Source organism: Tupaia chinensis, unplaced genomic scaffold (assembly GCF_000334495.1).
Source record: "Tupaia chinensis unplaced genomic scaffold, TupChi_1.0 Scaffold000318_1, whole genome shotgun sequence".
NCBI lineage: Eukaryota > Metazoa > Chordata > Mammalia > Scandentia > Tupaiidae > Tupaia > Tupaia belangeri.
Genome location: NW_006159811.1, coordinates 5,506,133 through 5,529,524, shown reverse-complemented (window position 1 = coordinate 5,529,524; position 23,392 = coordinate 5,506,133). Strand labels below are relative to the sequence as shown.

At 39.8% G+C, this 23,392-nt stretch overlaps 1 protein-coding gene across 5 annotated transcripts in view; it reads left to right on the top strand.

The window, feature by feature from the left end:
* MRPL1 (mitochondrial ribosomal protein L1) overlaps positions 1 to 23,392 on the top strand; it is a 124,413-nt gene that overhangs the window by 97,095 nt on the left and 3,926 nt on the right. The window lies entirely within an intron of this gene.

Below are 23,392 nucleotides of genomic sequence, written 5' to 3'. Positions count from 1 at the left end.
TATGGCAGAGGGAACAGCAAATGCAAAGGCCTGCGAGAGTTTATCTGGTATGTGTGAGGGCTAGCATAGGTGATGTGTCTAGAGCAGAGAGAGACAGTAGTGGTAATTAGGTTATAGTAAGGATATCTTTGCTCAGAGTGAGAAGCAGTCTTTGAAGGGATTTGAGCAGAGCAATAAAATGACCTGAGAACTGGGACCAGCAGATGGCATAGCGGTTACATCGCTGGACTCCCACATGGCTGACTGCGGTTCCAGTCCTGGATCCACTGGCTTGAAACTAACACTGCGCGTGTATGCGTGTGTGCCCAAGGTCCCAGGAGGAGAAGGGATTGTGGCATGGCCATCCTCCCTGGGAGCTGATTTCTCACTTTCTCTTTTACTGTGTCTGTCTCGCTCTCTCCCTGGTGAGTGCATGTGCCCTAGGGCAAAAATCTCTTAAAAAATGATCTGAGAACTTCTAAAAGGCCCACTCTTAGTGATATATTGAAAACAAACTGAAGGGAGCGTAATTGGAAGCAGAGTCCAATTACGAGTCTTGTGCAGTAATCATGGCTGAAGAAGAGGATGGCTTGGACCCACATATTAACAGTGCGGGTAAGGAGAATGTTTGGATTTTAGAAATATTTTTAAAAGGGCAGTCTATGGAATTTGCCAAGTGAATGGATATGAGAGGTGATAAAAGGAGTAGCAAAGGATGGCTCCAAAGGTTTTTGCTGGAGAGAGAGTAGTTAAGTTGCCACTAACTGATAGGGACAGGGACTGAGAAGAGTAGACTGGAGAGGAAAGGATTATTAGATTAGTATGAATTATTAGATTTAGGCATGTTAGGTTCATATGGTTTGTAGATATCAAGTGAAACTGTCAAATACAGACATTCAATCTGAATTCAGAAGAGAGGACTGGAATAGCGATCTGAATTTGGGAGTCATCAGCATATAGGTAATTCTTAAGTTATGATTTTCTTCAGTAAGGATGATGTTCTTGGTTTAAGTTAAATGTTATTACATAAAGGAAAAGCATTGTTAAGGGACCAGCCAGATGACATGGAGGTTAAGGTGACTAGAGTCCACATGGTGGACTTTGTAGTTTGAGTTTCAGACCCAGTGGTTTGAAAATCACAGCAGGCATATGTGCGTGCCTTCCCAAAATCCTGAGAGGAAAATGGAGAAGGGATTGTAGCATGGCCATCCCTCCCAGAGGATTATTTCTTACTTTGTCTCTCTCTCCCACTGAGGGGGATGGGGGATGGCCACGCTGCAATCCCTTCTCCTCCATTCTCCTCTTGGGATCTTGGGCACACACGAACATGTGCTCGGCATGAGTTTAAGCCACCTGATTGAGACTCGAACCGCAGTCAACACTACGTGGGAGTCCAGTGAATAGCCATTACACTAACTGCTGGTCCCCATTTTTTTTTTCTTTTTTTTTTAAGAGGTTTTTGCTATAGGGTGTGTGCGTGTGCTGGAGAGACAGAGAGACAGAAAGTGAAAAGTCATACACCCCCTCCCCTCGGAGTAGATGGGCACGCATGCACATGCGCCCAGCATGAGTTTAAGCTACTGGGTCCGGGACTCGAACCACGTTCGACACTACATGTGAGTCCAGCGACATAGCCATTATGCCATCTGCTGGTCCCAGCTTTATAATTCTTTCCTTCTAATTTTGAACATTCACATTTGGTTAATTCTTTGTCTTTGAATAAAGAGATGTTCATTTCAGGTATTTTATGATAATTATTTGGCATGATTTAAGAATAATTATCATTATTTATAGTTTGGTCTTAACACTTGTTTTCAGGTTTCTCTTCTTTCTTCTTCTCTCCTTTCTCCTTCCTTTTTCAGGTTTCCCTTCCTTTTCTTCTTCCCTCCATGGTCATCCACCTATATGTCAGGACGACATGAAAAGTAGAATTAAATGTTTGAGGAAGTTAGAGTGAATTAGTGGGAAGGAGGTATCACAGAATAGTTTTTCAATGATGTGCAACTTAATTTTGATTACAGAATATGTAATCAAAAAAATTGTTTAGTAGATGCTCCCTTAATAAATAATGCCATATAACAAATCAGCTTACATAAAAATACTTTTCACATACTTTAAATTTTTTTTCTTAAGCTATTTAAATAATTTTTTATATAATATTACTTATTCACTATGTCATACAACTTTTAAAATTTTTTTGACTTAGTACCTGAATTATTACCACTTCCAAATTAGTGGCATCTTTAACTTTATTATGAAGTATCGATTCCTCCTGTGAGCAGGTAGAGGCTAACATAATCTACCTGTTTATTTCTTTATATCACAGGACAGCTTCCACTAGTATAAGTGTAAAATCAAGTTATGTCTGTAACAGAGCCGTAAGGTGTATCATAAAGAAAAAAGCATGCTTTTAAAATATGGATGTTGCTTGTTCTGTCTTAGTTTTAAAACTATTATGGTATCTATTTTCCTTGTGTAATTAGAACATAAAATCTTGAATAATTTGGAGCCATGCCATGGTCCAGAGATACTCAAGAGAAATTAGATTCTAGATAGTGACCACAGTTTGGATCTTCTTCCCAGTCACCCTGAGACACTGGGCACATTCACAGATAGTGCCCGAGGTCCGCTGTGTTGGAGGGTTGGAGAAGGGGACTGTGTGTGGCCAGATGCTGTGGAGGGCCACATCTCTGTCTTTCTTACATGTGTGTTTACATGCTCTGAGTTTTTAAATATTTTGAATGGTTTAAAATGACAAAATGTGATTGGACTTATGAAAAACATCTTTTAAAAATAGGGAACCAGCAGTTAGCGTAATGGCTATGTCGCTGGACTCCCACGTAGTCGACCGCGGTTCGCGTCCTGGACCCGGTGGCTTAAAACTCACGCCGGGCGCGTGTGCGTGCATGCCCAAGATCCCGAGAGGAGAATGGAGGAGAAGGGATTGTAGCGTGACCATCCCCCCTGGGGGTGTGATTTCTCGCTTTCTGTCTAATGTCTCGCTCTCTGTCTGGCGAGCGCACACGCCCTGTAGTGAAAATCTCTCCAAAAAAAAAAAAAAACAAATACATTATAGGGGGACCAGCAGATAGTATAGTGGTTATATTGCCGGACTCCCACATAGTTGATCATGTTTCAAGTCCTGGACCTGGTAGCTTAAAAAACTCTCACCAGTCATGTATGGGTACATCCCCAAAATCCTGAGGGCAGAAGAAAAGGGATTGTGGCGTGGCCATCCACTCTGGGAGGTGATTTCTTGCTTTCTGTCTCTCTGGCAAGTGCACAGGCACTATAGCAACAATCTCTCAAAAGATAAACAAACAAACAAACAAAAACTATAGGGGGCTAGGCAGTGGCACAGCCATAAAATGCAACATTCTATATGGCTCTCCCATGATACAGGTTTCCAGGTTTGTGTTCGCAAATCTCCTTGAGTATGACAGGCATGCGCACGCCCATGATCTGGGGTTGGCTAATGTTGGGGGTGGATTGTAACATCAGGACCCTCAGCGGGGGAGCTATCTCTCTATTTCTCTTGCTCTCTATTATTAGAGAGAAATTTTTGTTATAGGTTGTGTGTGCTCACCAGAGACTGAGAGACAGAAAGTGAAAAATTACCCCCTGGGGGGGATAGCCACGCTGTAGTCCCTTCTCCATTCTCCTCTCGGGATCTTGGGTACGCATGCACACGCTCCCGGTGTGAGTTTTAAGCTGCCAGGTCCGGGACTCAAACAGTGGTTGATTACATGGAAGTCCAGTGATGTAACCATTTCGTCATCTGCTGGTGCCAATAAATAACTTTTTTGAAAGTAAAAATACATCATGTAAATGCATTTATATAAAAGCTTAGCTTTGACATTAAGTTATCCATAAAGACAAAACAACTGTAGCCCTTTTACAACCATGTAAGTAGCCAGATTTTGAGGACTTGTAAACTTGTTTTCTGTTGTAAAAAGAGAAGAAGGAGGGTAAGGACAACTCAAATTTATGTTTATACCAGTTCATGCCAAGACCTGACTTAACTCATGTTTCTTGTCTGGGTTTTAATGTACTTGGAGCTTTGACGTGCTTAAATAAGTGTCTTTGATGTGCTCTATTTTCCCCCCTTCTTTTTAAAGTTGTAGACATGATCCATTCATAGGTGCACATCGTTGTGCTTTGCTTGTGAAATGTCTTGTGGCAGGAATGTTGTCAACTTGGCAGCTGATAAAAGCTGAAGTGTATCGTAACAAAAATAAACAAGTTCAGGGCAAGGGAATATAAACATCGTAAAATCTTGTGTTGAAATCAGAGAGCGTTCAGTTTGAGTGAACGTGTTAGAACAGGAAAAGTGAGTCTGTTCCAACAGTTCAGTTAAACGACGCGACGACGAGGTGTGACTAATATAGGATATGGAAATCGGAGGCTTATTTTGAAGCAGCCGGATCCATAAATTTAAACAGAGAGCAAGAACTGTTATTTAAATAATAGATAAAAATAATAGCCAAATGGAAGACAGCAGTCTCTTGGCTCATGGCTCACTGCCACTTCTTTCTTTTCTCTCCTAGTACATGATTAAGTGTTCTTTTGTTGTATTATTTTTGATGCACTACAGTGTACTATCATAAAAAAGGGGGTTATAAAGAGAAGAAAATAAACGGTAGAATGTAAAATAGAAGAAGTAGTTGGCAATAGATTTTTTTTTATAGGAAACATTAGCTATGGCGCAATCCCTTCTCCTCCATCCTCTTGGGATTTGGGGCACCCATGCACACACACACCTGGCATGATTTTCAAGCTGCAGCGTTCAGTACTCAAACCACAGTTGGTCGCAGAGTGTAGTGCCTTAACCTCCGTGCCACCTGCTGACCCCTGCAATAGATCTTGATCTCCAAGGACATAGAGCTATGAAAGAAGTACTTACCCAGAATTCATTATGTGCCAGCACTGTCCTTGATGCCTTATTGAGAGAGATGAATCATCCTTCAGATGTATTTTTACCAGTGTTCTTACCTTAGGAATATTAGAATAAGAAACAATGTATTATTGGTTGACCCTTTAGCATAGTAGTTAAAGGAGCAGGATCCCACATGGCTGACTGCTGTTCAAATCCTACCTCGTTAGCTGGAAAAAACATGCCTGGTGTATGTGCATGGTGCACAAAGTCCCGACAAGGAGGAATGGAGGGAAAAGGACTATGACGTGTCCATGCCCTATGGGGAACACTTCCCCTCTCTCTCTCTGACTCTCTCTGTCTTTCTTCTTTCTCTCCAACCCCTCCACCCCCTTCTCTTTTCCTCTAGTGAGGTACACACCCTCTGTCCAAAAAAAAAAAAAAGAAAAGAAGAGAAAAGAAAAACAGTGTAATATTATTTTCAGTTTTCTTATCTATCATGTCATGAAATCAGATGATAATATCCAGAACTTTGTGAATTGAAAATTCGACTCTCCCCTTTTATCAGATATAATAGCATAAAGTAAACTATACCATTTGAGAGAAACAACTAACTTTTCTCATTAAGCCGTTGTACTAACTCAGTAATGCTGTCACTGTGGATCAGTAGACTAACTCATGGAAGATATAAATACAGCCTCGTCTATGAAAGAGGAAGAAACTGGGACCTGCAGTTAGCGTAATGGCTATGTTGCTGGACTCCCACATAGTCGACCGCGGTTCGCATCCCGGACCCGGTGGCTTAAAACTCACGCCGGGCGCATGTGCATGCGTGCCCAAGATCCCGAGAAGAGAATGGAGGAGAAGGGATTGCAGCGTGGCCATCCCCCCGGGGGGTGATTTCTCGCTTTCTGTCTCTCTGTCTCTGTCTGTCTGGCGAGTACATGCGCCCTATCGCAAAAACCTCTCAAAAAAAAAAAAAGAGGAAGAAACTGACTCACTTTCCTTTGTTTGGAAACCCCTTTTTTGAAAATCTATTTATTAATAAGTAGTTATAAGCATACTGCTTACACAGCTTTTTGGGTAGCTTTATTTTTTAAGAGTGATAAATATGGTAGCTTTTTCTGAATTCTATCTTTTCCCAAATGCTGGCGAAAAGAAATTGAATGGGTCTGAAAGGTAATTACTTGTGAGTATTAGTATTATATCTAAACAAATAGCATTCATTAAGATAGTATTTGTGGTCAACAATAAAGAATCTGTGAGACTCCATTATAAATTATGAAATATACACACAAAGTTTAGCATTTTCCAAATGCGTTTTTCATAAGAAACGATGAAAATTGCTTCTGCCTAGGAGCATCCTCCTTCCTCCATTATAGATTTTGGTAAAAATATTAACTTGTTAAATTGATGTAAAGCATAACTTATACCACAGCATGTCTTCACATAAATTTTTATACATTTCTAGACAGGTAATATCTTCTAAACCAGGGTTGACACATAGTTGTGTATGCCCTATATGAGTACAGCCCTTGAGCTTAGAATTTTTTTAAAAGGGATTTATTAAAAAATAAAAAGATCGGGAACCAGCAGTTAGTGTAATAGTTATGTCGCTGGACTCCCACGTAGTCGACCTCGGTTTGCTTCCCAGACCCAGTGGCTTAGAACTCACGCCGGGCACGTGTGCGTGCGTGTGTGCCCAAGATCCTGAGAGGAGAATGGAGGAGAAGGGATTGTGGCGTGACCATTCCCCCCTGGGGAGTGATTTCTTGCTTTCAGTCTCTGTGTCTCTGTCTGGCGAGCACACGCGCCCTATAGTGAAAACCTCTCCAAAAAAAAAAAAAAGATGAAGAAAGAGAAGAATATGAAACAGAGGTCATATGTGGCCCCCAAAGCCTAAAATATTTGCTATCTGTCTCTTTACAGAAAAAGATTGCCAGGCCTAAAATATAAATACATAACACATAATAAACCTGGAAGGTTCTGGTTCCAGGTTAGATGGTGTAATGACATGATACCTTTTTTCCAGCTGAATACAGGTCTTAAACAGGGACAGAATGCATGGGGGCAGCTATTTGAGGACTCCAAAAAGTAAATGATAGCAGCTTGGGAAAGATAAGACTTTGAAGTGCTATCAACCTGGTAATGAATTTGCCACTTGTCCCTCCTTTTTTTTTTTTTTTTGCCACAGGGTACTTGCACTCACCAGAGAGACACAGATATAAGTTAAAATTTACAGAACTGTATAACCCCTGAAAAGGTCTATATTACTGATTTTTATTTTTAAAAATAGAATTGGGGGCCAGCAGGTGGCATGATAGTTAAGGTGCTGACCACTTGGCTGACCATGGTTCACATCCCAGACCTGGTGGCTTGAAATAGGTGTATTTGTGTATGTGGCCAAAATCCCAGGAGGAGAATAGTGGAGAGGGGGTTGGAGTATCGCCATCCCCCCGGGGGGTGATGTCTCACTTTCCATCTCACTGTCTGCCTCTTGTCTCTCTCCAGCAAGTGCACATGCTCTATGGCAAAAACTTTAAAAAAATAGAATTGAAACTATGTAAACATGTTATGACAATTAATTTATTACAGCTGTGGTGGTAGTTGGGGAAGGGCTTTGGGTCTATCCCTCAGAAACCAACAGTGAGGATAATTCTTTATATTCCAGTAATTCTTTATTTCTTTATGGAGAAATAAAGCATACTTTGCAATTTATACCATCCTGAAGAACTATTTTTTATCATTTTCAATGTTAAGCTAAATGATTTTTTTTATTAAGATGGAATGCATATAATGAAATGTTTAGAAAATACTGAATAGCATATGTATGCATATGTATGAATATAAGCATCATCCAGAATTCCTGTAATCACTGGTAACATTTTAGTACTTTTCATTACTGTTCTCTTTATGCATGCATTTTTTTGTTATGTAATTGCTGCTATATATTGAGTTTTGTATTCTTTTTTCCTGTATCTTGAACACTGTATCTTGAACACTTTCCCATGTCATTAAAATTCTTGCAAAGTATCATTTTAGTAGCTGTTTCAAAGCCTGTCATGTGGATATATAATAATTTATTCAATCTGAATCCTTTTGGGGGGCATTATAGATTGTTTCTAATACCTCAGTATCATAAATATCACTCCAATGAATATAAACCTACATCTCTCTTGACACAGAATATATTCTGTGTCTGTGTATGAATGTGTAACTATTTATTGGAAAGTCTCGATTTAATGACATGCAAACATGGAATAGTTTCCTCCATTCTCTGCTTCCAAAGGTGTTCTGTAGGTTTTCTCTTCTCTGTTAGGCCCAGGCTCATATTTCCAGTGGCTGTCAGTAACTGAAAGTGTAGTGCCATTCAGTTTAAAACTCTAATCTCATATCCAGAGATTTCCCTTGCCCAATTTAGAGCCAAGGATTTATGGCCTGTGTGACCTGAAGTGAGGAGGACTTACCATGTTCTCAACCTTGTCCTACTCTAGACCTCAGAGTGCTCAGTTATAAGGTGCCTTGCCCCTAGTACCTTTTCCTAGCCCAACTCCTCTGGGGTAGAAGCCCAGGGAGGAGAATAAGGGAAAAGGGCAAATATCTCTACTTACCTGCCTGTATTTGTGGTTCCCATTTTGGTTGTCGGTATATCTCTGACCATCTCTTCCTGGTTTGATGTCCTTCACAGGACACAGGTTCAACCACCAGGCTCCTCTTTTTGCAGGTACTGCTCAATCTCTGCGCAGACGTGTAGAGACTTTTGTGTGCCTTCTCATGTGGCTTCTGCTTTTACTTGGGGTGGTTATTGAGTGTGGTGGGACCTTGGGTTAGCATGTTGCTTTAGGGTACAGGGTACTAAATTCCTTTTTTTGCTTTCAGATTTAGGTCCTGCTCATCGGTTTTGAAGAAATTTGTTTCATATGCCTATATGAAATGTACATCTGTTGAAACCATTGCTAAGCATTTTTTTAACTGTATTTTAAACGGCAATGCAATTCTTAGCCTGACAAAACATATTTTTTTGCCTCATTTGCATAGTAGATACATAATAGAAAACTGAAAGTCTGTCAACCCCCAGAAAAGCTCTCTTTAAAAAACAAAATACACAACATGAGCCAGCCTATGGCATAGTAGTGAAGGTGGCTGAATCCCACATGGCCAACTGCATGATTGGAATCCTGGACCCGGCAGCTCGAAAAACATGCTGGGTACATGTGCGTGCATGCCCCAAATCCTGAGAGTGTTGGAATAGGGATTGTGGTGTGGCCATCCTTCTTAGGGAAGATTAGGGGGGTGCTTTCTCACTTTCCCTCTCTCTCTTTCTCTCTCTGTCTCTGGTGAGCACATGCACCCTATAGCAAACTAAAGACACATAATAAAATGAAAAACTCCATAGCAAAAATTAATGGTTGCATTTGCCCATTCATTTCCTCGAACATCCTTAGTCTATCTTCTACAGGAGGCCCAACCTGGCGGCACAGTCAGTAGCGAACTGAGCTACAGTGCTGGGAGCCATGTGGGTGACCATAGGTTTGGATCCCTACGTGGCCTGGAAACATGGCAGTCTCAAGTGTTCGCACCAAGGATCCTTCAGTCTGGAGGGCTAGAGAAAGGGGATGTAAGCGAGACGATACTATCGGTGGTGTCTCTCTCTCCTGCCCTCTCTCACATGTATGCACACACACTGTATATTAGCTTGTTGGAAAAGTCATGATGTATTTTTCTATGCAAAAGTGTATATGCAGATATAGATGTGGATATGTAGACATATAGATATGTAGATACAGACAACCATATATAGATAGGTGTAGCTATAGATATAAAACACCAGGGGCTAACAAATTTTGGACCATTGACAAAACGTTGTTCTCTACCTGGATTTTTTTTTTCAGGGTGTGTGTACACTCTCATAGAGAAAGAAGACACTTCACAGTGGAGCACAATGATACCACAATACTTTTCCCTCCTTTTTTCCATACCGTCAGGCTTTTAGGCACACGCACGCATAGACACACACACACACACACCAACACACAGTGTGTTTCTCAAGCCACTGGGTCTAGGATTTGAACTGTAGTTGGTCATGTGGGATCACAGCATTGAACCGGTGTGCTACAGGGCCAACTCTGCACCTCCTTTTGTAAACATAAGTTTTTTGGGAGCACAGCTACATCATTTATGTACAGTAGTTAGCCCCTTATTCATGGAGCATATGTTCCAAGACCCTCAGTGGTTGGCTGAACTTGCAGATAGTGTCCCAAACCCCACACATACTGTTTTTTCCTGTACATTCACACGTTGCTTAGTGATGGGGAATACATTCTAAGAAATGTGTCATTAGGCAGTTCCCTCTTGCAGACAGCCTTGAGTGTACTTACACAAGCCTAGAAGTGTACCTTGCTTCATGCCTAGGCTGTTTGTGTAACCGCTGTGCTAGCCTGCATGCCTGTCCAGTATGTTACTGGGCTGACTAGTGCAGGGAATTGTAACACAGTGGTTAAATTAAGTATTTATTTTTAATCTCAACATATCTAGTCATAGAAAAAATACTGTAAAATATGGTATAAAAGATAATACACTTTTCTAGGGTACTTACCATGAATGGAGCTTATGGACCTAGAAGTTGCTTTGGGTCAGTCATTGAGTGAATAGGAAGGACCACTAGGCTATGGGGCTGACCCTGAAACTGTTTTTGTAAGTAAAAGAAAAGCACTCCAAAATAATGATAAAAAAGAATAGTAAATGTATAAGCCAGTAATGTAGTCATTACCAAGTGTTATGTGCTGTACACAATTATATGTTAAATACTTTTTAAAAAATGATAGCACATATATGTATATAGGAAAGGAATTGGAGCTTACCCTTACTAGGATTGTCATGCCATGGTCCCCATTCCCCTCTAGCTGCTTAGTATTCTGGGTACCTATGCATGCCCAACGTGTCTTTAGGCTGACTAGTTTTCTGAATCCATGGCAGCCATATGGCTTCCAGTCTTGCAAGTTACTTGCGTTACTGCTGTGTCACAGTGTCTGGACCTACTGTTTTTTTTGTTGTTTGTCTTTTCCTTCTTTCTTTCTTTTTTTAATTAAAAAAAGTTCATGAGAGAGACACAAGATATTCAGTTACCTCTGAGGAGGTCTTGCCATGCCTTGATCTTCCCTCGAGCCTCATAGCCAACCAGGTCACAGGCATGTGTGGGCACAGTTAGTACGTTCAGGTCAGCCCAGGATCTGAACCTGGGCTTCTGCGTGGCTTCAGTATTGTGCAGCAGTGCCCTATTGCCTATGCCACCGCAACTGGGTCATAACATACTTTTATACTGTTGTCAGCACAGTGGGTTTATTTTCACCATCATCACCACAAGCACTTGAGTAATGCATTGCGTTATGACAGCTGTGATGCACTGTGCAATAAGAATTCCTCAGCTCCATCAGAATCTTATGAGGCCAGAGAAAAAGGTTCCACATGGCTCCAGCAAACTAGATATTTCAGGGAATGAAGATTTTCTACTGATAATTCAGCCTCCAGCAAATGAGCTAGTGGCTGAACTTCAAGAATTTGAAAGAAACACACCATCTATCAGGTGACAAGAAATCACTGCCGTATCACGAGAAATATGGGAAAACGAGAAAATACCTCTTCTTCATCCACAAGCAGTTCGGTGAAAATCATGGAAATGTCTGATAAGGAATTTAGAGCATTCGTAATGTTGAAGCTAACAGAGATGGAAGAGAGATAATGAACTACTAAAGAGAAAGGAGAAAGAAGTTGATGAGTTCCAGGAGATGAGGAAATTCTTGCAAGATCTAAAAGAGGAATTGCACACTTTACAAAAGACTCAAACGGAACTGCTAGAGATGAAGTCTATAATACAAGAAGTCAAAGTCTCCCTTGAAAGTATTAAAAGCAGACTAGATCATTCCGAAAATAGAATCTCAGATGTAGAAGAGAAAATGGCTGGCCTAGAAAAATCCACCACCAAGACTGAGAAAATGACCCAAAAATTTGAGAATAGTATGCGAGAAGTACTGGATACCATCAAACGTCCAAATATCTGGATAATTGGCATTCTAGAAGGTGAAGAGTCCCATAAGGGCACTGATAATCTATTCCATGAAATCCTCAAGAAAACTTTCCAAACCTAGAGAGGCATTTGAAGATCCAGTCCCAGGAAATACAAAGGACCCCAAATAGAATCAACCCAAGAAGATCTTCTCCAAGACACATTATAGCCAGGTTGACCAAAACTGCAGACAAAGACAAGATACTAAGATTAGCAAGAGAAAAACAGCAAGTTACCTACAAAGGACATCCCATCAGGCTAACAGCAGATCTCTCATCAGAAACAATAAAAGCGAGGAGAGAATGGGAAAATATATTCCAAGTGTTAAGAGAGAAGCAGTTTCAGCCAAGAATACTGTATCCGGCAAGATTATCTTTCAGGTGGGAAGAAAAGACAAGAACATTCTCAGATAAACAAAACCTGAAAGAATTTACCAGCACCAGACCAGACCTCCAAGAAGTTCTCAAGGATGTGCTGTATCAGGAAAACTAAACGCAGATACATGGAAATAAGAGTCCAAAAACTGAGAAAGTAGCTAACTTAATCATAGGGACAAGTCTGGAGTTGAATACTATATCCCAGAATTTAATCAGGAAAATTGAACCAGAACAGAAGATAAAAGTATATGAGACTGATAGGTTCATGCACCTACCATTTGAACAGAATCCTAACCTGTTTCCGGGCTTTAAGCAAAGTTCCTTGGCGGTTCTTTGATTTAAGTTAAAACTGGTTTTCTTAGTAGTAACGAGGGAACTCACCTTTGAAAGTAGTCAGGTTATGTAGGAAATTGTGTGATCAATGCAATGTGGGTGGGAAGGGAATGGAGGACAATTTTGGACACTAGAGGTGGTGTGAGAGGAGGGTGGGAAGGGACAGAGGGTCAGAAAGAGGGGTGGAATTAATTCTAGCAACTAGAAGTGGAAATTTATATTTTTTGTAATGTGCATGATTGAGTCACTATGCAGTGTGTACTGGATGGGAGATCGCATTTTGTGTGCTGTGATGATGCCTAGAGAAGGAATGTAAATTGAGTTACAAAAAAGAGTTTCAGGAAAACAAAATATATCTATTCAATGACTGCAGTAGGATATGTAGCCCCAGTTAGGTGCTACTTGATAGGATGCGTAAAGTTAGACTTGTGCTCATGGAAATGTGTCACATGTGTTTGCTAGGAGGGTATTTGGATTGATGAGGGTCTTTGGTGATTCAATAAAATGTGGGGGGAAAATGGTATAGAAAGCAAACATAGATAACAGAGAAAGTGTGGGAGGAGAACAGGAGGTGGCAGAGGGTAAGAGAGAGGGAACCAAGGATAGGGGGAAAAAAGCAAAACATACAGAAAACAAGAAATGGAAGATCACTTGCTAATAATAACATGTTTGTTGATATGCTTGATAGAGACAATATACAGTGTACTCTGGATGGAAAAAAAAAAAGAAATGGAAAAATTGTTTGTTGATAACACATATGTTGATGTACTTGATTGAGCCAACAGACAATGTATTTTGGATGAAAACTTCATTTTGTATACTGTAATGATGTATAGCATATTAAAAAGTGTGAAGGAAATTATTTGAAAAAATGACTAGGTGTTTATGTATACAATACTGGTGAGTTACAGGATTCTTTTATTCCTAACCAATGTCCAGGTAAGCAGAAAAAAATAATAAGATTGTCTGCATTGGAGTTTTAAAGAGACTTTCCTATGAGAAATTAATTTTGATTATTTGATGGTTCATTCTATATTCAGAATGTCTTATAACTTTTAAGACATGATTATAGCAATTTGGTTCAGATACTGATATTTTTGGATAAATGTTATTATCTCTAAGTCAAGAATATTTACTGCTTTAAAGTAAATACTTGGTGTTAAGATAAAAAAAAAAGAAGAAAAAGAATCTTATGAGGCCATTGTCATATATGCAGTCTTTCATTGACCAAAACAGCATGATATGGTACATGAGTGTACATAGATGCTTATAATAAAGTTTAATTTACACATGGGAAGAGATTAACAATAAGTAATAAAATAGAACAATTATAATATAATAAAGTTAGGTGAATGTGGTTTCTCTCTCAAAATATCTTACTGCATTGTACTCTCTCCTTATGACGGTGCTGATGTGAGAAGATAAAATGCCTTCATGATGAGAAGAAGTGAGGCGAATGCCATAGGCACTTTGACTTAGCCTTAGGTTACTACTGACCTTCTTCTGAACATAAGTCATGAGGAGGATCATCTGCTTCAGGTCGTCATGGATCATCAAGCCAAGATGAAGTTGAGGGTTGGATGTCAGCAGCAGATGATGAGGGCTTGTGAGGGACCTTCAATAGCCAAGGGATTTTTTTTTTTTTTAACCAAAACCTTTTGAAAGAACATTGTAATTGGAAGTCATGGTCTCTTTCTGTTTAACTCATCAAAGTGTCGCTGCAGATGTTGTAAACCTTTGATGATCTTAGGGGTGACTTTAAGTCTGCATCCCATCCGAGATCATATTCCATCATTTTGTCCTTTAACATCTATGCAGTTATAAACACTTCCACAAATTTCAGTTGTGTCTATATTGCTCATTCTGCTTTAGTTTCTTCTTCCTCTTCCTCTACAGATGACTCAAATTCTTCTAATTCTTCCTTTGTTAATACTTCTCAGTGTCCTTCAAAAATGTTCAACTTCATCAAGCATGTTCAGCAAATCCCTGTCTACTAGATTGTCTTGTAGCATGATTTTTCCCGATTTCTCCATTTATCAGTTTTAAAAATCATTTGTGACTTTATTCCATAAGCTTTTTTTTTTCCCCCCAGCAGGTATTTACATTTTCTGGTTTTAATTCGCATGTTGCAGCTTTAATGAATGTTATTGTGTCAGCAGTACTGAGTGACTTCCAGAACTGCCTTTTGTCCACATTGGGGTCTGCATCAATGGCTGATCAAATGCAGTCATATCCCAGGTGGTTGTTGTGGCCTTGACAAGCTGAGTGATGCCCTGGGGCTGAAACAGCAACATTGTCTTTGGAGGTAAAAAGACAACCTCAACATTTTAATTTTCTTAGTAAACACAATCAGAGTGGCCAGGTGCATTGTCTTTTATTAATGGCACATTAAATTCTAACCCTTCTTCTTCCAAGTATTTTTTTATTTCTGGGATGAAACATTGGTGGGATCTATCATAAATAAGATGGCTATCATGCTTTCTGGAGATACCCTTTTTATTATTACTATTCCTATTATTTTTAATTAGCTGTAGGACACATGTGCTCACCAGAGGGAAACGAGACAGATGAGAGAGAAAGAAAGCAAACTGCCAGATCTGGGACTCAAACTGGTTGACCATGTGGGAGTCCAGCACCTTAACTACTGTACCACCTGCTGGCTCCTGGAGATATACCCTTAACAGTGGATCTGGTAACTAATATGGCTACTAGGTGACTAACCAATGTGGGTGGGTGGTGTATATAGCATGGATACACTGGACAAAGGGATGACTCACCTCTTGGGTGGGATAGAGCATGGTGTGAGATTTCATCATGCTACTTATTGTAGAATGGTGCACGATTTAAACCTTATACATTGTTAATTTGTGAGATTTTTCCATTTAATGTTTTTGTACTGTAGCTGAATACAAGTAATTGAAACTGCCAAAAGTGAGAACATAGTTAAGGAGAGATTACTGCATTGTCTGTGGCTTCTTTCTCATGACAGCAGAAGTTGAGTATATATAATATTTACTATAGAAAGTACCAGTTCCTGTTTCACACCATTTATCTGCCGAGAAATGTTAAATGGCTTCTTACTGCTGACAGGATATATCCTAAAATCATTACATTTAAATTCCTTTGCAATCTAGTCTTAAATCACTGTCACAGGTTCAAATTCAGTATTTCCTGCTCTTTTCAGTCATGCATCCTGAAGGACTGGGATTACAAATTGGCAATTAGCAAGCCTAATTTGGGGCCAGACTTATTATTTATTTTAAGAGAGGTTTTTACTGTAGGACGTGTGCACTCACTGGAGAGACAGAGACACAGAGGCAGTAAGCAAGAAATCACCCCCCTGGGAAGATGGCCATGCCACAATCCCATCTCTTCCATTCTCCTTGGGATTTGGGGCACTCATGCACTTGTGCCCAGCATGAGTTTTAAGCCTCCAAGTCCGGGACCAAACTGCGGTCAGCTGCAGTGACTCTAGCAATGACTTAACTATTACGCCACCTGCTGTGACGTAACTGTTACACCATTTGCTGGTCTTGGGTCCAGACTTATTTTATTGGGCCTGAATCATGGCTTTGTTTTATTGACTCAGTACATTCAAATGAGATGATATCGTAAAAGAAATCCGAATTTCTAGCAGTCCCTGAGAAGTCAGGAGTTCTGTGACACTGGGTCCCACAGTCCTTACTGTAACTGTCTGTTGTTCCTGAGTAGCTGCTACCTCCTCCACACAGCGTAATTGGTCTCTGCAGCATAGAGCCTGTGTCACAGTGGTGCACGCATACACGCGTTTAGACCCACTCCTTCTCGGTCCTATATCATCTCTGCTTTGGCTGGTGTAGGTATTCGAGTTTGAAATCTTGGGCCTAGACACAGAGAGCTACCTCAGGTTACCTAATCTAGCTTGTTCTCACCTTACCTCATGCTAATCCCTCTGTTTTGGAAATCGTTCAGAGCTCTTGTCCTTTAAGACAGCTTAGCTATCACTTTGTGAAGCTTTCCCTGTTAAAGTCAATCACTGCTGTGTCTGTAGCACTTCGTTCATACAATTAGGGCAGTAGTTGTCATTTCAGTGATCAGATTATAGCTCCTGAAGGCGAGATATGTATCTTACTCATCTCTTTTCTAATTCTGAGGGTGATGCTTGACACAAGAGTAGGGGTTGTTGCTAAATTGGATGGTGTTAACATCTAAAAATTTAGAATGTAACAAAGGACTCTTTTTTCTTCTTTTTTTTTTTGTTTTGGAGAGGTTTTTGTCATAGGGTGCATGCGCTCGCAGCTTGAGAGAGACAGACAGAAAGCGAGAAATCACTCCCCAGGGGGATGCCCACGCCACAATCCCTTCTCCTCCATTTTCCTCTCAGGATCTTGGGCACGTATGCACATGCGCCCGACGTGAGTTTAAACCACCGGGTCCAGGACTCGAACCACAGTTGACTACATGGGAGTCCAGCGACATAGCCATTATGCTAACTGCTGGTTCCTAGTAAAGGACTCTTTAGGATGAGAAAAGAAATATATTTTTCCTTCTTACATGCAGATTCTTTTCCTTGTAGTATTTTGCTTAGTTTCTCCTTTTCTCCCCTTAGTTTATGATAATAAACTCGTGTGTGTTTTTTAGGAAACTGATACTTCCTTTTCTATAAGGATCACCAGTGCCCAGCAACTCTGTCCAGGGTCACAAGCTGGAAGAGGTGGAAGCAGGATTCTCACCCATCCTTCCCTGGGGCAAACGGTTGTGCACTTGGCTGTAGGGACCTCTTACGTGTGTCCTTGGATAGTTATGAAGTTTCATAGTCTCATATTCTTGTTTATAATAAACAAGGGATAGGAATAATACTTACAGAGTTCTTGGGAAGACTAAATATGATGATTTGTGTAAAAACTTAGAACAGAGCTTGGCCTCTGGTAGTAACCAAGAATGGAGCTGCACAATCAGTTATTTTTATTGTTATTGCCACAACCTTACTTAATATTGTGTAGAAGAGATACAGATTCTCTTCGTTTTCTTGGTTTAAACTGTTACTGATCACGGGAATGAAGAGTATTAGTATCGGCTCCTCTGCAGAACTATCTGCCAGGCCACACTGTGTCCTCTTTTGTGCTGAGATGAAATACAGCATATGCATCTCAAAGGGACACCACCAGTTATGAAGCATTCATTTTTAATTTTCTTATAATGGTAAGAAAGTTACTGATGAAAAAAGTTAGGAATTACATGGCAAGGGGAAAATCTAAAAGCTAAAATAGAGAAGAACTAGAGTTCACCTGGATCCACAGATTCATGACTCTGACATCTTCGGTGAAATTCTACTATCCAGGGGCCAGCCAGTGGCACAGTGATGGCGCAACTAGACCCACATAGGCCAGAGTTGTGTCCTGGGATCTCCGTAAGTTTGCTGGGTGCATGTGGGCACCCATGATTGAGCTCGCTGAAAGTGGGGGTGGATCAAAACAGGAGGGACTTGTTGGGGGTTCTTGTCTTTGTACAACTATTTTTCTCTCTCTCTGTCTCCTATAGGGAGAGATAGGTTAATTAATTTTAAGAAAAAATCTTTTATTGGGGCCAGTAGGTGGCCCAGTAGTTAAAGTGCTGGATTCCCACATGGCCAGCTGTGTTTTGAGTCACGGACCTGCTAGCTTTCTTTTTTTCTTTCTCTCTCTCTCTCCCTGTCTTTTTCTGGTGAATTAAGAATAACAACAACAACAATAATAAATAAAATTAAATAAGTAACTCTGAAAAAAAGGAAAAAGTCTTTTATCTAATTGACTTAGGGAATGATTTCTGACTTAATAAGGGATGTTCGACAAAAGGTAGTATTCAGTAAAGTAATTTTTTTTTCAAGACTTATTCATTTATTTAATTCCATTTGTTGTTAATATTTTTTAATTTGACCAGAGAGAGAGAGAAAGGGAAACATGAGAAAGCAAGCCACCAGGTCTGGGACTCGAACCACAATCAACCATGTAGGAATCCAGCACCTTTTACACCATACCACCTGTCAGCTCCCAGTAATTTTTTCTTGAAAACATCTATGCTACAGAATGAAGGATAATGATTTTGCCCTGAAATGGACTCCCACGTTAGCTGTGTAGATAGTATTATGACTATTTATGAACACACATAACACATGTTGCTCACCGTAGTTCGGTATCTCCTTCCAGGTCAGTCCCATCTCTGTGTTTTTTCCTACTACACCAAATCGTGTGCTATGCTATTTTGAACCTAACAGATAGTAATATCCTTTCTTCCAGATGGTCATCTCTGTCCATTATCACCACAGAATGTTATTACATAGGAAGGCACTGTTGGAAATGAGCAGTAGTCAGGATGTAGGCAGAGAAGCTTGCAAGTGTGTTACTTTTCTAAATTTCTTTTTCTTTTTCTTTTTTTTTGGAGAGGTTTTTGCTATAGGTCGCGTGCACTCGCTAGACAGACAGAGAGAGACAGAGAGACAGAAAGTGAGAAATCACCCCCCAGGGGGGATGGCCACGCTGCAATCCCTTCTCCTCCATTCTCCTCTCGGGATCTTGGGCACACACGCACAAGCGCCCGGTGTCAGTTTAAGCCACTGGGTCCGGGACTCGAACCGCGGTCGACTACGTGGGAGTCCAGCGACATAGCCATTATGCTAACTTCTGGTCCCACTTTTCTAAATTTCTACTGTCAGCCTAAATAAATATTCTGTGCAAATTTTGAGAAACTCATGCATCCATACATTATGTTTTTGTACATTGCCATCTTGTCATCAGTAGCCCACTAACTGTTCGCAGTAATACTCATAAAATATGTAACTCTCCAATAATTTTGCACAATATCTGAAAGAAAAAGTAAAATGAAATATTACACCTATAAATATATGTTCAAATTTAGTAGCAGGCGTAGTACCAACGATTAGAGGTGCTAACATTTGGACAAAACCATCAATTGTGTTGACATGTTCTTATATTTTTAAAAACTTAATAAAGTCATTGTTGTCATTTCTAGTAATGAAAGCTGCAGGGGAATTATTTTAGCTTACTGTATGAATGCCAGTAAAAGGCTGTAGGAAGTAGAGTTATAAATATTTTAAAAGTTTAATATATATAGTAGAACAATATATTAATAGATCGTAGCTGTTAAAAAAAGCTAATGTTCAACATCTTTTTCCTGTATTTTATTTTCCAAACTTGAGGTAGGTATAGGGCTTTAAAAAAGAGTAAAGGGACACACTAGAGCTGTGGTGGTCACTTGGGTCGATAAGAGAAAGAAGGACACTTGCAGTGAAGTGGAGAATTAGGAGAGGAATGAAAGGATGCAGGGACACGTGTTGATGCCCTTAGTCTTTTCCTCCCTCTTTCCCTTTTCTTTCTCTCTCTCTGCCTTTTAAAAATTTGCCAGAGGGCACCTGAGCTTGCCACAGAACGACAAAGAGAGGGAGAGAGAGAAAGCACCCCCCATGGGACATGGCCATGCCACAATCCCTTTGTCATTTTTACATCTCTTCCGGCTTTTGATCGTGAGCTTACACATGCCTGGTGTGTTCTTCAAGCTGCCAGGCCTGGGACTTGAACCACACCATTAACCAGGTGGGATCTAGTTCTTTCAACCACCAGGCTACAGAACCAGCACTTTTTCTTTCATTTAAACATAAAATAGGACACCCTGTGGTGTAGTGAAGGCAGCTGGGTCCCACATGGCCAGCTGCACAGTTCGAGTCCTGGACCTGGTGGTTTGAGAAACATACTGGGCATGTGTGCTTGTGCGCTCCAGATCCCGAAAGGGGTGAGAGAAGGAGAAGAGATTGCAATGTGACTATTCCTCATAGGAGGTGTTCTTTTACTTTCCCTCTCTTTTTTGTCTCTCTTCAGCAAGCATGTGTGCTCATTGGCAATTTTTTTTTATGTGAAATACAGAAAGTGTCTGCTTTTACAGTTAACTGCTTGTTTCAATACAAATTAAAGACTATAATAAGATTTGTGGACTTAATAAGGTATACTAAGCATCGGTTTGACATTTTTCCTCTTAGAGCTTCTACTTATAGATTGACATAAATTGGGAATTCCTTGAATAATGCCAAAATGTTCTCCTTTAGGGTTTGCTACTGCATCATGCCCAAGTAGGTACAAGTAAATGTGACTTAATGATGATGAAAGAGTAATCGTTTTCAGGAAGAATTAATGCTCTTTATGCTTACATGGTATATGTCTCACAATGGTCTCAGTCACTGGAAAATAGAAATCTTGTTTGAACTTGAACTCTTAGTGTATAATTTATTTTTTTTGCTAGTTATGCTGTTGTAAGTTTTATATGCATTTAGAAAAATCGATTCATTTGACACAGTGACATATTCTCTACAAATTTGAATGTAATAGAACTAATTTTAACTTGTATAATTGGGAAGAATAACATTTATTGAACTTGAATAATAAATATAAGAACTTTTCAAGAGTATAAGTTTTATTTAGGAGTTTTTTTGTTTGTTCGTTTTTTTTTCTTTTTTTTTTTTTCCTGAGAGGTTTTTGCTATAGGGTGCATGTGCTCGCCAGACAGACAGAGAGAGACAGAGAGATGGAAAGTGAGAAATCACCCCCCAGGGGGGATGGCCACGCCACAATCCCTTCTCCTCCATTCTCCTCTCGGGATCTTGGGCACACACGCACACACGCCTGGCGTGAGTTTTAAGCCATCGGGTCCGGGACGTGGACCGCGGTCGACTACGTGGGAGTCCAGTGACATAGCCATTACGCTAACTGCTGGTCCCTATTTAGGAGTTTTATGACTAGGGCTCACTGTATATTTACTTACTCTATAGTTTTTGCTGCATGGGAAGGTAATTGTTAGTGTATAGAGCCCTTGAAAAATTAGAATGTTAGCACAAAAAGTCTTTATGACAAATGTATTGTCTGAATGCTTACAGTTAAGTAATTTTATTTTGAACTTCTGAAAGCATTAATATCTAAACATTTTCTTAGTTTCCTTTCAAAGTAAATCAACAAATAAACTCAAGATAAAATATCATTAATTCCTTGGGGTGGGTGTGGGGAATGGTATAGCCTGCTTCAAGATTTGCTTTTGGGAAATTACTTGGAAGTCAAGGAATCTCAAGTGGAATATCTCAGAACACTTTGCTCTAATACATTTTGTAAGGCAATTAAATCTTGACATGTAAAGACATGTAGCAATTTCAAAGAGGAATGAGGAAGTTTTATTTCTTTTCACAGGAAGGTCTATTAATAGATCATTTCTGTTTGTTGAATATTTGAAAAACACTGTCTATGGACCAGCAGTTGGCATAATGGTTACATCACTGAATTCCCACGTAGTTGACCATTGTTCGAGTCCTGGACTGGGCAGCTTAAAACTCAGGTCAGGCATGTGTGCATGCACGCCCAAGATCCTGAGAGGAGAATGAAGAAGGGATTGAGGCGTGGCCATGCCCCGGGAGGGGGGGAGTCGGTGATTTCTTGCTTTCTGTCTACCTGTTGATGAGTACATACATCCTATAGCAAAAATCTCTCTTAGAAAAAGAAAAAGAAAAACATTGTCTAGAACATATACTGATACAGTTATCCTATTGTATTGTCTTTCTACTTTTCATGCCCAAGTAGGTACACGTAAATGTGACTTAATGATGATGAAAGAGTAATCGTTTTCAGGAAGAATTAATGCTCTTTATGCTTACATGGTATATGTCTCACAATGGTCTCAGTCACTGGAAAATAGAAATCTTGTTTGAACTTGAACTCTTAGTGTATAATTTATTTTTTTTGCTAGTTATGCTGTTGTAAGTTTTATATGCATTTAGAAAAATCGATTCATTTGACACAGTGACATATTCTCTACAAATTTGAATGTAATAGAACTAATTTTAACTTGTATAATTGGGAAGAATAACATTTATTGAACTTGAATAATAAATATAAGAACTTTTCAAGAGTATAAGTTTTATTTAGGAGTTTTTTTGTTTGTTCGTTTTTTTTTCTTTTTTTTTTTTTCCTGAGAGGTTTTTGCTATAGGGTGCATGTGCTCGCCAGACAGACAGAGAGAGACAGAGAGATGGAAAGTGAGAAATCACCCCCCAGGGGGGATGGCCACGCCACAATCCCTTCTCCTCCATTCTCCTCTCGGGATCTTGGGCACACACGCACACACGCCTAGCGTGAGTTTTAAGCCATCGGGTCCGGGACGTGGACCGCGGTCGACTACGTGGGAGTCCAGTGACATAGCCATTACGCTAACTGCTGGTCCCTATTTAGGAGTTTTATGACTAGGGCTCACTGTATATTTACTTACTCTATAGTTTTTGCTGCATGGGAAGGTAATTGTTAGTGTATAGAGCCCTTGAAAAATTAGAATGTTAGCACAAAAAGTCTTTATGACAAATGTATTGTCTGAATGCTTACAGTTAAGTAATTTTATTTTGAACTTCTGAAAGCATTAATATCTAAACATTTTCTTAGTTTCCTTTCAAAGTAAATCAACAAATAAACTCAAGATAAAATATCATTAATTCCTTGGGGTGGGTGTGGGGAATGGTATAGCCTGCTTCAAGATTTGCTTTTGGGAAATTACTTGGAAGTCAAGGAATCTCAAGTGGAATATCTCAGAACACTTTGCTCTAATACATTTTGTAAGGCAATTAAATCTTGACATGTAAAGACATGTAGCAGTTTCAAAGAGGAATGAGGAAGTTTTATTTCTTTTCACAGGAAGGTCTATTAATAGATCATTTCTGTTTGTTGAATATTTGAAAAACACTGTCTATGGACCAGCAGTTGGCATAAT